Raw genomic sequence first — 7,062 nt, forward strand, 5'->3', positions numbered from 1 at the left:
TAGCCAGTACATGGAAACCAGCCAAATGTCTCTCAACAGATGAATGGATAAAGGAGAGGTGGCATATACATCCAATGGAATATTATTCAACTACAAAAAGAAGGAACTCCTGCTATTTGTGACAGCATGGATGGACCTTGGGGATATTAAGCCAAGTGAGATAAATTGAACAGAGAAAGAAATACTATATGATATTACTTATATGCAGAATCTAAAAAAGCTGAACTCAGAAACAGATAGTAGAATGGTGGTTACCAGGGGTTGGAGAGTGGGGAAATTGGGGAAATGTTGTTCAAGGGTACAAACTAGCAGTTGGAAGATGATAAGTCTGAAGAGCTAATGCACAGCATTATGTTTCTAGTTAACAATACTGCACTACATGCTTCAGAATTATTAAATGTTCTCGCCACAAAAAAGTAATGATAATTATATGACATGATGGAGATTTTAGCTAATGCTATGGTGGTAATCATATTGTAATGAATATAAGTATCAAATCGGCATGTTGTACACCTCATATTTACACAATGTAATTTGTCAATTATATCTCCATTTTTAAAATTCCACAAAGTCCTTAAATAGAAGTTGAACAAACTCGAATGCCATAATAAATAATGTGGAAAAATCTAATAAAGGATTTACATCAGGAAGAAAAGGAGTAATTCCTGTCTTTTAGTGAGTAAAACATCCTAGAAAAGTGTAACATTACACTTAACATTAGCTATAACTGTTTATGTTCTACATAAATGTGTAAGAGGTAAAATGAAAACATATACAACTATAAAGAGAAGCATCTAAACTAGGGGAAAGAAAATGGAGCAGATCTATTTTTAAACCACATTTGATAATTTATTAATGTCTTTCAGGATAAAACTGCATGAAATATCTCCTAACTTCCATTTTTCTCTTTAACATTCTTGTAACCACAGAATTTGTTTTGTATCACCAACAAAAGCAGCGTGTCCATGGAATAAACTTCAGTAGCACTCACTAAAACAGAATTTGCTTCAGTGGGAACCCTGTTTTTGTTATAAACAAAGTGATAGAAATGGTTGAAAGCACAGTGTTCCCAACATTTCATATTATATTTCTGAAGATACTTACAAAATATTTGTGCACTACTTAATCAACCCTTGGAGGCAAACAACTCTTGCTCTAATGCACAGTTCATTGACCTTAAACTTGTTGGGTCAAGTTTAATGAAATGAAGTGAAAAATGAAAATGAAATGAAGTGAAATGAAATGAAGTGAAAAAAATACAAAATTTAAAATGAAAATTTTCTTTTTAAAAAATTTTTAATGTTTTTATTTATTTTTGAGACAGAGAGAGACAGAGCATGAGCAGGGGAGGGGCAGAGAGAGAGGGAGACACAGAATCCGAAGCAGGCTCCAGCTCTGAGCGGTGAGCACAGAGCCCAACACGGGGCTCGAACCCATGGACTGTGAAATCATGACCTGAGCTGAAGTCGGATGCTTAACCGACTGAGCCACCCAGGTGCCCCTAAAATGAAAATTTTCAATGTAACTAATTACGTGATGATTTTTTTCCACACAAAAATGAAGTGTTAATCTTTTCTTCTTTTGAGTTTATTTGCATTGAATTTAAAGCTACAATAAACCCTAAAAATACAGATGACCCTCATCTCCTACTTTAATATTTATCAGATATCTTTATCGCAAAATTTTGAGCATGTATGTTGTATTTCTCTCAACAAAGCCTAATATAATTTAGTTACAATGTAAAGAATATTGAATAAGTATGAATATTAACAAAACTAATTCTCAATTTTCAAAATGCTTCCTTTCAAAGGTTACATAGAAGTATTTCTTGTATGCTTGTCTCTAAAATCCAAGAGTTAGAGAAATTCTCACTTGAGTACTCATTTCTAAATGTGTTTTTTTCTTCTGGACCTCACCTTAATAGTCAACAGATGCTGTTACTTAGATAGGAAAAAAAACAGGGCCTTTTAGACATTAACATAAAAACGATTTTGGTCAATTTAAGGAGAAATTTCATAGAGGATGCTTTTTGTTCCTTGCAGTGAGTAGAATACATAGTATAAAAATGTGTAATCTCTTCCTGGGGACACGGGTTGGAGGGAAACACTGATAATTTCTTTATGCAAGAAAACTATCATCATTTGAAAGTTTGAAATATTAATGATCTTTTTGCATACTTTTTAAGGAGTAGGAAAAAAGATATGTGTAAAAAACTTTGTACATTTCCTGACCTTTAATATTTAAGATTTCAATCTTTCAACAAAGATTCTGGAATAATATTCCATTGTATATGCCTGCCACATTTTTTTGTTCTACAGAATCATATTTCTACTGGATATTTACAGTAATTATGGATCTCAAAACAAACCCAAACCCATGGTCATTCATATCTACCAATGCCTGTGAAAAAGGTGAAGTAAAATGGTGCATTTTATTGGCAGTAGGACTTTAAAAAAACACCTTTCTATATTTTAAGAGATGAACACAGAGGTATTTCTAAAAATAAAAATGTGACATTTTCTGAAGAATCTCACGTATGTAGTAACCTTCAGAACACACTTTGGAAAAAACCTCTTGCAGCATTTTCCGTGTCCAGTATTGAAATTCCAATCCAACTTCCCCAAGCCTGCTTCACCCACAATATTTCCCATCTCAGTCAGCAACTCCGTCTTCCCTTAGCAAAAGCAATGAACAAACATACATGTTGATGTGACTCTTTTTTTTCTTTTTTTTTTTAAAATCTCTCTCTTTCTCTCACACTATATGTGGCGTCTGTCCAGAAATCCTGTAGGGCCAATTTTCAAAATAAAGCCCAAGTCTGTTTATTGCTCTATGTTCTTCGTTGTAACACCCCATCCAGGCACTATCATCTCAGGCTTGATTATTGCAGTAGCCTCCTTGTTATTGCAGTGGTCCCTCATCGAAGTAGCTTCTTGGTTGTTGGGTTGCCCATGATTATTGTAGCAGTCCCTAATTATTGCAGCAGCTTCTCATCATTGTATCCTGGTGGTAGCTCCCGGTTATTGCAGAAGCCCCTGATTATTGCAGTAGCCTCCTAACTGCTCTCCTTTTCTTCCATCGTTGCTCCTCTTCAATATCTTCTGAACGCTGCAGTCAGCATGATTCTGCTACACCTTAGGTCAGATCACATTACTGCTCTGCTGAAAATCTTCCAGCGCTTTCCCTCTTAGACGCAAAAAAAGCCAAAGCATGTGGCGTGCTCTACAAGTTCCTCCCCCATCTGGAATTAAATTCTCATGCTATCATAGTCTATTCTAGCCACACTGCTTTCCTTCATTTGCCTCACGTGTGACGAGAATGCTGCCAGCCTTTGTGTTTGTTCATTTAATGGTTCATATCTAAATCATTTATCACCCTTACTCTTGCCCTCTGTTCTGTGTCCCATTCTTCGTGAGGCTTCCCAGACTCCTATTTAGAAATGCAGTCCATTCTCAAACACTCCCTGTTTTGATTTTTCACTTAGTTCATATTATCTTCTGTCACGCAAGTTTTGTTCTTATTTGTTTTCTCTCTTGTCTCCAGAGAATGCAAGCTTCAGGAGCATGTGGATGGCTCAGTCGGTTAAGCGTCAGACTCTTGATTTCAGCTCAGGTCGTGATCTCAAGATTTGTGGGATCAAGCCCCACATTGAGCTCTACACTGACAGTGTGGAGCCTGCTTGGGATTCTCTCTCTCCTCTCTCACCCCTTCCCCTTGCTTGTACTCTCTTTCTCTCCCAATAAATAAATAAACATTTAAAAAAAGAACGCAAGCTTCATAAGGGTATGGTTCTTGACAGTTTTGTTCATTGCTAGATCAAAATTTCTTAAACTTTAAAATATAAAGAACAAATGCAAATATAGACACAAGTGGGAACATAATATTTGTTTTATGAGTGAATGTCTACAAGTTATTTAAAAAAATTTTTTTTAACATTTCTTCATTTTTGAGAGACAGAGCATGAGTGGGGGAGGGGAAGGAGAGGGAGGCAGAATCTGAAGCAGGCTGCGGGCTCTGAGCTGTCAGATAAGAGCTTGAGGTGGGGCTTGAACTCACAGACTGTGAGACCATGACCTGAGCTGAAGTCAGATGCTTAACCGACTGAGCCACCCAGGTGCCCCATGAATGTCTACAAGTTATGATTAAAGGTTCAGCTACAGAAAAAAGTAACACATGTCTGCTCCACTTCACTATAGCCAGGAGACTTAAAAGAAAATTGAACTTGTTGAAACCAAGCCCATTCTGGATAACTTTGACGGATTTGTAATGCCCAATCCAAAGTGGATCCCTGATTATTCTGTAAATACATCATCTTTCTCCGTTCTCCTACCTTTGATATTTTAGGCTGAATGACTCATATGTTGAGATTGTACGGTGGAAAACGGCAGCATTCCTGTGCTCAGGTGAGAATACATGTGAGAAAGAAAGGAAGATATATTCTGAGGCCTGGACAATCTCTCTGGGTGGAAGGTGGATTGCCCTCTGGCAGTACACATTTCTAGCGTGGCAGTTTATAGGTGATTTGCTCTAAGAGATGTCCAGGTTTGAGGACAGAGACGAAGTTAGGAACTACAATGCATTAGTGAGGATAATTTTCCTTTGCGCTGCTAGGACTGTTATGTGAGAAGGGTTTCCATGCTCCTGCACTGTAATTTCTTTGAGTTACTCTGATTTTTCAATCCAGTCTGATAAAACATAGAGTCCTGGGGAATAGAATAGTGAGGCAATAAAGGGATATTCATACCTATAAAAACAACATAGGAAAATTCACATCCTGCCAGACAAGGCCATCGACCAGGAAATTACAGCAGAGTGGAGAGTTGCAATCCACTGTGGTGTTAGGAATTGTAGCTAGGAGCATGTTGTGGGGTGGATGGCTCAGATGCAGACAAGAGACAAATTTCTTTTTTCCAAAACATATTAGGAAGGATAAACATTGAAAACAGAATACTGACAAGTATTAAAAACTGATTACATCATAAGACTTTATACCCTGTATGTTGATATTTGAATCAAAGAATGCATTAGGATATATTGCCACGTCAGTTAGTGAGGGCATTACAATGTATTTATTTCTAATGTGTCATATTATTTAGGATATCTTGTTCAGATAAAATTAGGAAAGTAGGATAAGACAGTAGTAAGTAATAGAGATGATAAGGAAGTGTGTAACATCTTTTTTCCTCTGGTAAAAACACAAAATCATTGAAGAGAAAATTAAAGGGACAAGGTTGTTATCAAAAATGTTCACCATGATAAGTATGTGTCTTTCTCCCATTTATTTAGATAATTATTTGGATAATTAAGGATTTGTTAGAGAATTTTTCCCATTATTGAAAATTACTGTGGCACTACATATCTTTGTATAGATTTATTTAGGCTGATGATTCTCTGCAAGAAATCTAAATATACAAGGTGTCCTCATATCTATAGTTACAGTACAAATATACAGGATGAGTAGATTCATCTTAGTTTTTCATTTCTTAGATAGTCCAGACAGATTTATGCTCCTTGGCTCATATTTCACTTTAATTTCCATACCAGTTTTGTGCTTAAAACTTGCCTCCTTTAATCCTTGTTCATTGATTCAGCACCATATGTAGGCTTGAGTTCTGGTGTACAAAATAATCATGTTTCACCACCTGAACATTTTGCAGGAAATCAAAGCCCACACAATTATACAGGGAAACAAATTAGTAGACTACTTTTCGATAAGCATATTTAAGTTGGCTTATGTGACCTTTGACATTTCAATCCTTATATTTTTCACAGACTTTTGATATCGTTCAAGAGTAAATTAAAGATAAAGTATAGAACAGAATTTTAAAAATCCCATTAGTTATATTTAAAAGACAGGTGGAAGACTGGAAAATTTCCAGTCTCAAAACATGGTTTTTGAGACTAAACATTGAGTTAAATTTCACATTATTTTGTCCCTTTTTGGTCAATTAACATGAAATTTTGGTGTTATTAACCCTAAAGACTTTAGAATAATTTCCTAAATTTCTTCTCCTATATATGTTTCCATTTCTCGGAATTCTATTGACTACCAGCATTTCTTTGTGTTTTTCATGTATACAATCATTAATGTTTTTCATGTATGATGCCATTTTAAGATTTGAGAAATCTGAAGTCAAATCCTAAATGACTGTTATTTTCCTCAAGGAACAAACTTAAAACATTGAATTAAGGCTTCAACTTTATATATTGATTGATTTATAGAATCTGAGTGGGGGGAGGACAAAAAGGGGGAGAAAGAGGGGGAGAGAGACAGAGAGAGAGACAGAGACAGAGAGACAGAGACAGAGAGAGAGGATCCTAAGCAGGCTCCACATACGAAGCCCAACACAGGGCTTGATTCCCAGATCCTGGGATAATGACCTGAGCCAAAATCGAGAGTCATACGCTCAACTGACTAAGCCACCCAGGCACCTCAAGACTTAAACTTTCAATTTTAAGTATTTATATAGAAAAAAGTTAGTATAGCAATTACTCAAGCTCTCCTCTAACAGCACGTATCCAGCCATAATAAAATCAGGAGAAAATGGCGATTCAGTTATAACAGCTGTTAAAAATTAATCATTAGAAAAAAAACCACATTTTCTTTAATTATTTGTATTAACATAACTACCACTTGGAAGTAAGTCCACTGCTTTTGCTTTCATGTGCATGAAAATCAAATCAACAATCAAAATAGTTAATACATAAAGTGAGTTAAATTTTATTTTATTTTATTTTTTTTCTTATTTTATTATTTTTTTTTATTTATATATGAAATTTATTGTCAAATTGGTTTCCATACAACACCCAGTGCTCATCCCAAAAGGTGCCCTCCTCAATACCCATCACCCACCCTCTCCTCCCTCCCACCCCCCATCAACCCTTAGTTTGTTCTCAGTTCTCAACAGTCTCTTATGCTTTGGCTCTCTCCCACTCTAACCTCTTTTTTTTTTTTTTTTTTTTTTTCCTTCCCCTCCCCCATGGGTTCCTGTTAAGTTTCTCAGGATCCACCTAAGAGTGAAACCATATGGTATCTGTCTTTCTCTGTATGGCTTATTTCAC

Source organism: Puma concolor, chromosome A1 (genome assembly GCF_028749965.1).
Source record: "Puma concolor isolate L17-30 chromosome A1, mPumCon1.1.hap2, whole genome shotgun sequence".
NCBI classification, from domain to species: Eukaryota; Metazoa; Chordata; class Mammalia; order Carnivora; family Felidae; genus Puma; species Puma concolor.